The 14,563-nt window shown below is 35.7% G+C and overlaps 1 protein-coding gene across 1 annotated transcript in view; it reads left to right on the top strand.

The window, feature by feature from the left end:
* The first annotated feature begins 8,826 nt into the window (after positions 1 to 8,826).
* Spata16 (spermatogenesis associated 16) overlaps positions 8,827 to 14,563 on the top strand; it is a 232,622-nt gene continuing 226,885 nt past the window's right edge. Inside the window, exon 1 of the mRNA XM_003467560.2 lies at positions 8,827 to 8,933. The gene's annotated coding sequence lies outside the window, so the exon portion shown is untranslated. The remainder of the gene's footprint in view (positions 8,934 to 14,563) is intronic.

Raw genomic sequence — 14,563 nt, 5'->3', positions numbered from 1 at the left:
ATCTCCCTAATTCAGAAGCCCTGCTTCTTCAAATCTAGTCCAGAATAGAAACCTAAGAAGCTTGTCTCAAATTATGTTGAGGAAGATAGAAGGGAGAAATGTTTAAATTTAAAAACCAATATCTTCTATAAATACATCCATCTTTATCTTCATTTGGTTCATCTTCTAAATTTTCTTTTGAAAAATTCAAATACTGTGTTTACCTTTCTAAGGAATGTAATCTCGAGATCTGAGCCTTGACAGATCCCAATGAGGTTACCAGAGATAGTACAGAAAATGAAAAAGATATAACAAAATATGGGAGAAAAAGATGTAAAGTTAAATTTCACTTATTTCCAAACAGGAGCTAATAATTATCTGACCAAACACAGCTATGCCTATAAGTTTGCAAAGCCACATCTAGAGACTGCATGAGACACCCACACAATAGTAAAGAACAAAAATGTGTTAATGAAAGCATTAGCCTGCATCCTCAGGGATGGCCCTGAATCTGCTCAACAATATCAGAATTGCCCATTAGTTTGCTTTTCCTGTAACTTCAAATTAGGGACAAGCCTTAAACACCATGTATTTGTATGGGCAAGAAGAAAATTACTTTTGCACTTTAAAAAGAACTAATGGCTGAACTTATTCCAAGTAGGGAAAAACATTTCTTGCATTTCCCATACCAGTTTTGGCAATCTTCAGAAAGACTTTAAGAATAATTTTGACTATGAAAATGCCCCAATTTGCAAGGCTTTATTAAGAAACCATTTTATGTACTAATGCAAATATAACATTCATTTTATAAATATGATTAGATATGTTATAAATAAGCATATGATACACTGGGGACTGGCTTTTCTACTTAAAAATTTATACATGAAGTACTTCTTTTTGATCCCTCCCCTATAAAATCATAATTAAATCATAATATAACAGATTTGCCATTCTAAAGTAAATATAGGTAAATAGATTTAGGGAAAAAAGTCATCTTAGTAATCAATGTCTTTAAAGCCTAAATACTAGAAATGAGCAAATAGTTTGCATACAGAAGAACGCAAGTGCAAACTTTTGGCTCTAAATCCAGTGTTCTTTCTAGTAGTAGGATATACTGTGCCTGTGAAAATGACTGAGGTATATAAAATGTTAAAAATATATAATATATTTAACAATTCAGGTGGAGAAAGAGCAAATGAAGTTAATCGAAAGCAAAACACCATGATGTCTATACGTTATGTTTTAGCTTCAGCAACTCAAGACAGCCTCAGGTGATATTCTCAGGTAGGGTCATGCTCAGTCTTTAATCCTTTTCTCTGAATTCCTGCTGAGTAACTTTTAGCAAGTATTCACAACTGGACATTGCAAGATAAATGATCTCTAAAATACCTTCTTCCCATAAAATGTTCATTTATAACCCTGTGGTCACTTTCCCATCCATTTGAGTATTTTCTATTCACTGGCCCACCAGGTAGCTGCTTTACCTGTGTTAAAGGTGTTAGAGAATCTATATTGCATTTGCCTGGTATTTGTAATAAAATACCCTACTCTCTTTTTGTGCATGAGAAGTCTTTACACATGCTGACAGAGAGTGTTATAACTCTATTTCTACAGGTAAAACCTTCCTTTAGATAGTTTGCCCATAATAAAATGTCATATTTTCTGGAATGGTCATTCTTGGTTCATCAATTTTTTTTATCAATTTTTGACAACTAAAAGTAAAAATAAAACACTCAAAATGTTTCCAATCCAACATCATTTATACTATTTCTAGTTTACAGTGACCCATGCCTAAAAGTGACTTGTGATTACATGGATTAAATCTACACAAAGAAATTATTGCATTTAATTATTTGGGAATGGCTACACAGTTCCTCAGGATACCATTCATATTATGGTATAGATGGTGACCCCTCTAGAATTGTACCATGCACAGCCTACATGGTCATGCATTGTGTCTCTCTGGATCTCATTTTCCTATAATTTTTCGTGGAACGCGAGCCCTATCACTTGTTTTGTGCTTTTCAGTAATCTAACCAATTTCTCTTTTTTGTGCAGTTTCACAAAGTCTCCCCTTTAATCTCAAATGTAGATTCTATGCCTAAAAAACCTTTAACAACTTGATTTCCGATGTCAGAGGAAAAACTTTCAAAAGCAGGGATCACTTAAATGTGGAGATACAAGTTTAAGTCCTCATTTGTTCACCTGAACATGTCATTTTAGACTCTGAGTTTAAATTTTCTATTTTCTTCAATTGTGTGACAGCAATGGAACTTGAGTAACCTTATTTAGTTACTACTGTGACATAACAAAAAATCAACCAATTCAGTCTGGTCAATATGGAAAGAAGTAGAACGTATGAAATGAATTCAAACAGATAACCAGGAAATGAAAAATTCCACCATAAGCTGAAAAAACCACTTGAATGAATCTGAAGATAAACACTCAGACCTTGAAGACAGGATCACAACTTAGGACCATGAAAAAAAAGAGATCTCTTAAAAACATTAAGAGATTAAGAAATAACAATCCAACAGCTACAAGATGGTGAAAGGAAAAACAATATAAAATGGATAGCTGTCAATGACAATGTAGAAATTAACACAAAAGAGGTAAAAAGACTATTTGCAGAAGCAACAGCAGAAAATTACCCAAGCATGGGAAAAGAAATATATACAGATAAGTGAGGCATACAGACCTCTAAACAGTCATAACCAAAATAAATCTTCCCAGACATATATTAATCTAAATCTCATAAATTTAGCACAAGAAAAGAATATTAAAAGCTGATACAGATCACCTATAATGGAAATCCCATAAAAATCACAGATTTCTCAACATAAACCCTCAAGCCAAGAAAAATTCAGAGTGGAATATTTCAAGTCTTAAAAGGAAACAAATTCCAACTGAACTATCTTTTAAAATGTGCAAAACTATCTTTTAAAATTAATGCAGAAATAAGATACTTACATGACAAAGAACAACTGAAGAAATTTATGATGACCAAACCAACACAACGAAGAGTGCTAAAAGATATTATAGACAGAGATAAAAATGACCAGAATTCTAGTAACAATAACAGAAAGGAACCACCCAGCAGGCAAGCAATTAAATATGGAAAGTATGGAACCAGCAGCAGGAAAATGACATGACAAAGATCATGCATTTCACTTATAACCAGCTATGTAAACGGCTTCAATTTACCAATCAAAAGAAACAAGGTCCTACAATGTGCTGTATACAAGAAGCACATTTAGCTCAGAAAGAAATTCACAGACTGAAATTCAAAGGAAGGGAACAATAATCCATGCAACAGGAACCCAGCAAAAAGCAGGGGTGGCTATTCTGTTTGCGGATAATGTGAGCTTCAAACCAAGAATGATAGAAAGAGATAAAGAAGTCACTACATCCTTGTTAGAGGAAAACTTCAAGAGGATGATAAAACAACCATAAATATTTATGCATCAAATACAGGAACACCCAATTACGCAAGATAAATATTAATAGACCTGAAAAATCAAATGAACAATAACACAACTGTAATGGGGAACTGAATATTCCACTGTCACAAGTAGATGAATAAACCAAACAAAAAATTAGTACGGAAATATCAGCATTGAATCAAACCTGTGAACAAATGGACTTAGTAAATGTTTACAGAGTGTTCCACCCAATATCAGAATGCATGTTGATACCAGCTGCACATGAGATATTCCCTAAAATAAGTGATATATCAGCACATAGAAATACATTCGAATTACTGAGTCAAGAAAATATAAAAATGCTGAATAACCCAATATCAGTTTACAAAATTAAAAATCTAACTAAACTTACCAAAAAAAGCCCAGGTCCTGATGGATTGACTTCTGAATTCTATAAGAAATTTAAACAAGATTTAATGCAAATACTTCTCCAGCTCTTTAATGAAAGTGAAAGGGAAGCAATACTCCCTAACTTATTCCTGAAATATTATCTTGGTACCAAAACCAGAAAAAGATCAATCAGTAAAGAGAATTACAGGTCAGTCTCTCTCAGGAACATAGATGCAAAAATCCTCCAAAAAAATACTAGCAAACAAAATGCAGCAAGTCATTAATAAGATTATACATCATGACCAAGTAGGATTCATCCCCGGAATGCAGGGTTAGTTCAACATACGCAAATCAATAAATGTAATACACCATATCAAGAGAGCCAAAAACAAAAATCAGAGGATCTCACTAGATACAGAAAAAGCTTTTGACAAAGTTTAACACTTGTTAATGATAGAAACCCTACAGAAAATCAAAATAGACTGTCTTTATCTCAATCTGATAAGTCATCTATGACAAACCAATTGCCAACATCATACTAAAAGGTTAAAAACAATGTTTTCATTCTAAAATCAAGCACAAATCAAGGATGTCCACTATTGCCAAGCCTGTTCAATATAGTTCTGAAAATATTAGCCAGAGAAATTCAATAAGAGAGATAAAATAAAAGGAATGAAGATAAGAAAGAAAGAAGCTAAATTATTTTTATTTGAAGATGACATGAGTCTATATAGAAAAACTCCACCTTAACTCCCCAAAAACTCCACCAAAAGACCAAATTCAATAGTGTAGCAATATACAAAGTCAGCATTCAAAATCAATAGCATTACTGTACACAAACAACAAACTCACTGAGAGAGAAGTTGGGGAAACCACAACCTTCACAATAGCGTTCAAAAAATGAAATAAGCAGGAATCAATCTAATACAGGAAATAAAAATATCTACATGTTCAAAATTATAGTATTCTGAAAAAGGAGATTGAAGAGGATATCAGAAAATGGAAAGATATCCCTTGCTCATGGAAAGGAAGAACCAACAGAATTGCACTAAACCATATAAAATGTACATTTTCAGACACATATAAAATATTTATAATAAGTAAACTTGTATAACACTAGAAAGTAAAATGCAACAAAATCTTTAAATAATGATATTCTACTCATCATATCCTCTTACCCATTGTATTTAGAGTTCTGTAGGATACTGTGGGCGCTTGTTAAAATACAAGTTACTATGATGCATCTGCTAAGATTTTAATCCTATAGATCTCAGAGGCCTAGAATTGGTGCTGTTAGCAAGTTCCCTGATGTATTATTCCCTAGGAAACTGGATGGCTTAAACAGCAAAAACAGAAAACAACAGAAATATAATCTTTCACAGTAGCAGCAAATCTATGAAATTCTTCTCCCTTAGCTTCTGGAGGTAAGGACAGACCTAACACTTCTTGAGTTTTAGAAATCTTTCCATTTCTGCCTCTGTCATCATATGGCAGTGTCTGTGTGTATCCATGTTTTCTTCTCTTGTTATAAAGTGATAAATTATGCCTGATTAGCAGTTATCCTAGGCATTACTTTACTTTGATTGTATCTATAAAGATCCGATGTCCAATAAAAGTTGACTCATAGATACTTGGGGTTAGGACTTCAATATATCATTTTTGGAAAACATAGTTTAATTCATACTAACAAGTAATCCTGGTGTTAGTGATTCTAGAATCATGCATTAAGGATCACTATTCTGAACAAAATGAAATTAAACATGGGAAACAAATTCCAATGCACTGTTACATAGAAAGGTGATTATAATTAATAATTTTGTATCATGTACTTCAAAATACCTAGAACAGGAACAAAGAAATGACATGTGTTTGATATAATGAATGAGGTAAAATATCCTGATTTCATCATTACACAATATATACACATATTGAAACATCATACTGCATCTACAAACATATAGTTACTATCAAAGAGTAAGTGAGATGTCAATAATTTGAAACTTTCTTCTTAAAACAATGTCTATGTACTGGAAACTGAAATATATTCTTCCAAATAAGAAATCATAATGTATGAAAATAAGAAAAATATTTATAATTGAATAACACATAGTATCATATGTATGTATAAATTGATAGGACAGACTACTAAAAGTGTTATGTCATACTTATTTTGCTTGCTGCTGCAATAAAATACCCAAAATCCAAAGTTAAAGAAGGAAAGATTTAGTGTAGCTCACAGTCTGTAGGGGTTTCAGTTCATAGTTGGCTGGTTCCAAGACAGGGTGGCACAGTAGAAGGACATCACAGATGACAGCAAGGCAGTGAATGATAAGTGCTGATCCTCTTTCTGTCCCTTATATCTTATTTAGGCTATGAATAAGGTTGGGGCAGCCTTAATGCTAGCATTGCACTGTGAGTCAATCACAGCCTTGTTCCCAGCAGTCACTTCTAAAAAACCCACCTGCAATTGCATGAGGCGTTGGGAGGACATCTATACACAAGTCGTAACAGGGTATTCATAATCTTAGGGCTTATACTGGAAAAGAAAATGATCAAAATTAATGGACAATGAATTAGAAGATAGAAGTAGAAAGTGGAAAATAAAAAAAATAAGAAAGATCAAGCCAATTTCGATGACAAACACCTGTAATTCCAGTATTAAAGGAGGCTGAGGCAAGAGGATCACCTGCCTGTACAAAAATATAAATAAATAAACAAACACATTGTGGGTATAGCTCAGTGGTACAGCACTTCTGGATTTGATCCTCAGTACTGAAAAGTTAAAAAAAATAAAGGAGAGGTGGGTATTTGGAAATAATAGAAAGAAAATCTGATAACATTTGTCAAGTAAAGAAAAGGACAGAAGGAAATGAAAGTAAAAAGAAGGGAAGGGAAGGGAAGGGAAGGGAGGAGAGGGGAGGGGAGTGGAGGGGAGGGGAGGGACACAGAGGAGAAACTGTTCAAAACAAAAGAGAAACTATAATGGGGGAAATAGGCAAGGAAGGGAGGGAAAAGGAAAAAAATACATATGTACATATGCTTAGGAGAAAATACTTTTAGCCTTGGGTCAGGAAGATTTATTAGGCACAAAAAACAAAAACATAATCCATAAAAGATAAGGTAACTGAAGTTCATTAAAATTAAGAACGTCTACACTTTGTAATACAGTGTTAAAAGAACAAAGAGGAAAGGACAAACTGGAAAGAAAAAACCAGCAAAACGTGTATGTCTAGTAAAGTTTTAAATTCAGAGTAAAATAACTCAGACATCGCAGCCAAAGAAGTGACCCAGTTTTTTTCACTGAACAAGAAAGTTGATCAGAGAGTTCACCAGAGAAGATATGGATGTCAAATAATCACTATAATAAGATACTCAATATCATCAGTTATTAGGGAAATAGAAATTAAAGCCACTTAAGAGAAATGTATACGTCAATACAACATGTATGGAAAAATGTATAGAAGATTTATTCATGATCACTGCAAATATTCCTCAAATCATGAACAGATAAAGTACTGCACACACAATGGAATATTACTTAGCAATAAAGAAAATTACTGACAGAAAACAGCAAAATGAACCTCATATAGGCTATGCTGCAGGAAAGAAGACAGACGTAAAAGAATTCTTATATGTGATTGCAGAATGATAACGATTTTTTGACAATGACAAAAGACAACACTTGAGGAAAAGTATATAACATACATCTGATATGTATATAAATATATATATGCATAATCTCTCTCACACACACACACAAACACACACGCACGCACACATATATAATCAGCATTTGCCAGAGACTCGGAACAGTCAGCTGAGTTGACTGCAATGTCATATGGAGTTACTTTACCAGGTGATAGTAATACTGCAAATCTTGAGTGCATGCTAATTACAATAATAACTCAGAATTGTTAACTATGTCAAGAATCTTTAAAGAAACGCAGAGGTTTGGTAGCAGCCTGGAGAACCATGCTTTAGCTTTAAAGGTGAAAAGAAGAAGGCAGGAAGAATATCACTACCAGAGGGGAATTTCAAAGCCTATTTATCACACAAGAGATGCTGCACGCGTGTCACCTCAGCTGACCCTCACACCTTGGCTTGGAATGTGCTTTCCCGAGTTTTGCAAAGAATAGGAAAGAAAAGGATGAAATTGAATCAGACGAGTTTGTTTCCTTTTTCCCAGGAATGGAATTTAGTAATCATCTCGAGTGTACTTGGTAAAAGATGACCATAATCGATGTCACTACAGAGTAATAAAACCATGACTAGACTATTTTTATAAATCAAAAACAGATGAAAGTAAACTATGATGTTAGGAACTGAAATACCTTTTACTGTCTGGAGATCAGAAATAGCCATTAGAAGGGACATGTGGGAATGCTGCTTTCTGTGGCCACTCTGGCGGATTCACTTTGTGGAAATTCACAGACACACGGCTTACTCACTTTTCTGTATGTATGTCGCATTTCAATAAAAGTGAAACACAGATAATTCACTAAACAGGGAGGGAATGTCTGCTGTACACCCGGGTGTGGGTGACGGCCTACTTTCCAGGCCGTGCAAAGGAGTGCCTGGAAGTTCTTTTCAAAACCTTAATATATAAATAGGATTTATAAAGTCCTAGCTATATGCATTTTATGATAAAAAGAAGTTTAAATACTTTTTAAAAGTAAATGCACATATGAAGCTTTATAAAATGTATTTATATCTGTATGTGCAGGCAAGCATCAGTGAACCGACATGGTCATTTTTTTATTAACTTACATTAAACAGACTGCAAAGATAGATATACACTAAAATCTTTTAGTGCATCGTTTTCGGACATAGGCAATTTTTGGTACACCTTTAGGACATAGGCAGTATTTGGTACACTTTTGTATTTTCAAAAATATTATTAACGATCCTATTGTTTTTAGAATATGAAAGGAAAAACCTAAACAAAGCTGACACACTGAATCCAAGGCAGAGAAAATGCCAGGGTGAGGCCACCGGTGTGTGCCCTGGGGGGGGGGGGGGCGTGGAACAGCCAGGACCGAGGTTCCAGGGTCCGTCCAGCTCCGCTGGAGCTCTGGTCTTGGACCTGCGACGGTTGGAGCGGAACCTGGTGGATGCCGGAGCTGGGAGGAGGCCTGAGCCGGGGTGAGTCCCGCTGGCTGGTGCAGGCAGGGAGAGGTCAGCTCCGCCCAGCTGGCCGGCTGGCTGGGCAGGAAGGAGGTGACCTGAGGACGGGGAACACTATGCCTGCTTTCCCACAGAACCCTGAAATGCAGGCAAGACAGCGTTTCCTGTAGGCGGTTAGAAGACCAGAGTGACTGTGACTTGGACACAACTTGTCCCAGCCCCTTCCCTTGAGAAAGGAAAGGCCTTGACCCCACTCCACTTCCCAGTAGTGGAATTTTCGTTACCGTTTTTCTGCGTCCTGGCCTGCGCGCCCTGAAGGAGGCATCATTTGGGGACAGTTGCTATGGTCAGAGAGAGCCGATGGTGTCAGGGTGCCAGTATTATTCTCACTGTAACCCTTAGTTTTGCTCGGGATTGAAGACCTTGAGCGCCACCAAGTAGAATTCCAGGGAGACAGTCAATGTGAGGCTTCCCTTTCTCAGACACAGGCCAGATTATGTTCCTTGCATCCTAGCATCAGACACAAAATTTGTGCTCTGAAACGTTCGATGTATGAGCCAGTCACTAAATGAATAAATGAACGTTTTTCACAAGGAGCCCATGGTTAGAAAGGAGTTCAATACTAGCTATGAAAACTAGCTGACAAGCTTTATTCAATAAAATTCATTTTTTTGTTTGTTTGAGAGAGGGTTTTGCTCTCTAGTTCAGGCTGGGCTTAGCAGCATGCACTACCATGCTATTCTCATCCCATTTTCTTTACCCATAAAAGGGTCCAAGGAAGTGTTTGCCATTTTAGCCACCCATTAGTTTGAAATGAATATATGAAAATTTACTTAGAGTTGGTGTTTTGTTTAATTTCTTATGTGAAATTTAATGTACTAACAGAATGATACACACTAAAAGATTCAGGATCTTTCTCATTGCACCAGTGATACCCGAAAGCATGAGGGTGCTCTCATTTCAGTGTGATTCCAGGCTGAATAGACTGCTTTCTTCTAGTTTAAAAAAAAAAAAAGAATTAAGGATTTTTTTCCTTTAGCTGCGACACAACTTGGAAACTTTTCATAAAAGGATGAGTAAATAAAATCAGAAAAGAATGCAGTGGAAACAAGTTGGAACAGAACACTTCCAACTGGGTAAACTGCACAGCGGGTACTTCACCGTCCTCCGTTTAATCTATGAATAAGGAATGGAATACTTGTGCTAATAGGGGAGGGAAAGGGGCGCAGCGGGAGGGAGGCTTTGTGCAGCATCTCAGCAAGATTTAAAATCATTTTAAACTCCTTCTGCGAGCGCATAGGGCCAACCTAAATTGGTGAGTTGTCATCATGTGTAATAAAGTACATAATCAAGATAGAACCGACATTTTTTGTATTCCCCAGGTGGATTTTTCACTGAAGTAGCTCTTCAACATCGTTCAATCTGTTACTTATCTGTGTTGTTATAACCAAATGACTAAAAATCCCCATCTGGTCATTTTCAAAGATATCCTAAAGAGAAATAATTTTAAAAGCTATTCAGGAAAAATTTCTTCTTCTTTTTTTCCCCCTTTGTCACAGTTAAGAATGGAGAGAACCTGCTTATAAGTTGTTCATTTTCTGGGCAATGAAACTAGCCCCTTTAGAAATTGACTATATCTTAAAGAAAACAACAAATGAGCATGACTCATGAGATACGGGACCTTAAAATGATCTTCAGGCAGACACCCAAGTTCATTGCTTACTGCAAGATGATTTTTTGCTAATTAAGCAGCACAATGACTAAAGGCAGATCATTTTACACAGAATTTGACTGCAAGTTGTTTCATGTTTTTTTTAATGTGACACATCAGTTTAAAACAGATGATTAGGTACCCCAACAATGGTGGTAGGCCAGGGTAACAAAAGTGAAGCAAACACCATATGCTCAAGGGTTTTGAAAATCCTTTTACATCAAGAAGCCTAGAATATTGTCTCTCAACTAGTGTAGAATATATTGAGTCATCCTCTTGGAAAGTAACAATCCAGTTGTAACAGTTTGCACCCATAAACAGTCTTGCTGAATTTTTTCAAGAATGTTATAAAATAAAACATCACAGCAGTCTGGCCTAAAGATGACCAAAATAGAGACTGTAACCTCAAAACTTAGTCTAAATTTCAAAATATACATGATGAGTGAGGATGAACCATCTGTTCACTAGACAGGCTATTTCCTAACTGTCTAATTTTTTAAAATTTCTGAGTGATAATAATAAAAATGACAGTAATGATAGCATAATTGTTTCTGTTTGTTGAACATTTATTATTCTGCAGCAATCTCCCTCTGCTATTCTTCTCAACAACATGAGGAAGATATTAGCCCCATTTTGCAAATGAAGAAACAGAAGCCAATGGGAGTGACTAATATCAGCATCACTCCAAATTCCCTAAGTGATGAGGGAATAGTTATAAAAATGACCTGGGAGGAAAAATTCATTCTTGCTTCTACATTTTAGAAAATTTCCAGGAGTAAACTTACTTGCCTATAATAATGTGATAATTTGTACCTATGTACATCTATTATAAAGTGTTTAGGATTCATGTATTTGAGCCGCTGATGTTTCAAAATTTGTGCAACTTCAAAAGGTAATTGAGCTGATTTGACAGAGAAGTGTCAGACTGTGTCTGTAGTTAACCTTAATGAGCAGAACCTGAAGCTAAAGTCATACTGTAATCTAGGATTGCATGACAAATGAAAAATAGATGTGGTTTTTTAGTAGGCCATTTAAAAAAGAAATATTTTGGGTAGAGTACTGTTATAATTACAGAATAGAAATCAGAGTTCCTGATGTCAATTCCAGTTCATAGGTGAATTAATTGTCCTGTTTTGCTATCTGTCTTAGATTTACTTAAATAAGTTGTACATATGCCTTTCAAGTGTGTCAGTTTACACAATCTAAATGTAAAAGGATTAAATTTCTTTCTACAGAAAGAAATTGTATATATACTCTGTTAGAGCTGATTTTTTTAAGCATTTGAAAATATTGGTCTTGCTTTTCTTTGAGTACCTGTAACTTAACTTATTACTTGTGAGGATGGTAGTGCCACGCATTCATTTAAAAGTCACTGGCACTCCATTTGGGTCTGTGATTCTCCACTAGAATAACTCTCCTCAGGAAACTCCACACTGTGAGTGTTCATTGGATTTCACATGCATGGATGCTTCAGTGCTCTCTCCCCAGCTCTCACTTAAATTCCTATTAGCCAGCGTAACTCGAGCAGAAGAATTCAACACTGTCATTAAAGATCGCCCAAGTTACAGCCTGAGAAGATACTGCACTTTCACCTCCTTTCCCCCAAAATGCATGCATTTAACTTGTTAGAAATAGTTCAGTTTTGTTAAGTGGAGGATGGAAGGAAAAAAACTCTGTGGCTTAATCACCATTGCACATCCTTCTTGAACAGAGACTCAAGAGACCTAAGTTTGAACTGAGGGAAAAACAAGGATTGCAATAGTCCTGTGACTTCCACATCATCTCAGCCTATGATCCCAAATCTAAAAAAACTTATCTCTAGGGAAATGAGAGCTTGTGCTTGTGTGCTTGTGTGTGAAAGCATTTGTGTATGACCCTCCTCAAGAGGGAAATTACTAGAGGAATACACACATAGTTATGTAAAGATCCTTAGGTATAGGGCGCAAGGGTTAATTACAAGCCCTCAAAAGTTCAGCACTCTCAATTATTTGATCTTTTATCTTCACAAACATAATGTTTGCTTGCTTGTTTGTTTGTTTGTTTGAAACAAGGTCTCTCTAAGTAGTCCAGGCTGGCTTTGAACTCACTACGTAGCCCAGGTGGCCTTCAACTCACAAGCAATCCTCCTTCCGCAGTCTCTAGTTGCTGGAATTATTCATTAATATGTTTAACAGTGAAGGGAACATTATTTTAAACACTAAGGTCACTATCATATTGAGGAGAAAAAATGAATACACCTTAAAATCGACATTTGTAATTTAAATATTTCAACTCACCAGACTTAAGATGCATTTAAGATTGTTTCTGAATGGATCAATTTCATGAAAGTTAAAAATGAAATTATGCAGTTCATAGCTTTTCTTCTGGCTGGTGCCATTTCTTTTCTCTTTTCCTCCCATAGACTCTGTCTTCCATGAACTTTCATATTACCCTTTGGTTGCCACAGGATTTCTTCATCCAGTACCTATACTAAACTGGTCACCTGACTTTCTTTTTCTCTTTTTTTTATTTTAAAGAGAATAGAACAGAACAAAGCAGATCAGAACAAAACAATGCAAGCAACACAGGATTTCAAAACAAGATAACAGGAAATCAATAGTGGCTACCATAATGTCCTTGTTTTCTTCAAAATAGTTGTCCATATCTTCACACACAGTGAATTGAAGCAAAACAAAATAGTATAAAACCTATCAAAGTAAAAGAATAAAAGCATTACAGGCCTTTAAAACCAGACAATAGGAAAATCAACAATGGCTACCATATTGTCTCTTGTTCTCTTCAAAAAAGCTGTCCATATCTTCACATATATTGAAATCAAACAATAAAAAAAGTAAAACCAATCAAAACAAAGAATAAAAGCATTACTGGGTTTCAAAACAAATTGATAGAAAATCAGCAATGGCTATCATAATGTCTTGTTTTCTTCAAAGTAGCTGTTCATACCATCACATTTTTAATAAAATCAATTCTTGTAAATTCTTTAGGAGAAGTTCTAGGTATGTATAAACCTATACATGTATATCCATTCTTTCTGTTTTAGAGGGAAAAACAAAACAAAACATAAGAAAAACAAGGAACAAAAGAGACAAATAAGAATAACCAAGAGCCCAAAACAATAACTATCAGGGCCTGACCTAGATCCCCAATCTCCCAAGTGAGTGTATAGCAAAGGTTTACATAAACGAGACAGATGGTACGATTTATGGCTCTAGGAGGATCAAAACCCTTCTGCCGAGTTCAAGACTCCAAGGGCTAAGACAAAGACTTCTCTGGACCATCCATATTTATTAGGTCTAAACAAAGAGCACAAATGAGCAGGACCTTGGGAGTCACTTCAAAGACTTCTCCAAGTAGAAAATTATGCCAATTTAGGAGAACTGTGTTATGCCCATAATGACATTTATAGGAGTGAGACTGCAGGAGTGAGATGCCTACAGCTGCATTCTCTATCTACTTAATTGGTGTTCGAGCCAGGTGTCCTCAGCTGTGGCCTTATCTTGCCTTTGAGGCAAGATATCTCTGGCCTCACAGGCCACTACAGTCCTCAGCCAGGACCAGTGATTCATAGAGCTTCACTTACTAATCAATCAGTTCCCATTGCCAGGCAAGAGGCCTAGGCTTAGGACAGACTCACAGGTAAACATAGAAAGCCAATTAATTACTTTTAAATCCTGCTCAGAGCCACTCTGTAGTGGTCTCCAACAAATAACAAGATATCAAAACAAGGTGGTAGAAAGATAACTAAGGTTGTTATTTTGCATAATTATCTTCAAAAGTGTTACTCATCTTTTAATAGCAGGTGACTACTTCTATTTTCAAGCATTTATATCTCAGCTTCCCTAATATTCAATTTGTTTTCATTATTTTAGATTTTTCATGTCTCTATTGTAGTCTCACAGTAGAGGGCAGAATGCGTGATGGAGGGACAGAGAGGCTG

This window comes from Cavia porcellus, unplaced genomic scaffold (genome assembly GCF_034190915.1).
Source record: "Cavia porcellus strain 051 isolate PalLab524CR breed Dunkin Hartley unplaced genomic scaffold, mCavPor4.1 scaffold_17, whole genome shotgun sequence".
Classification (NCBI taxonomy): domain Eukaryota; kingdom Metazoa; phylum Chordata; class Mammalia; order Rodentia; family Caviidae; genus Cavia; species Cavia porcellus.
This window is presented reverse-complemented; position numbering and strand designations above follow the sequence as displayed.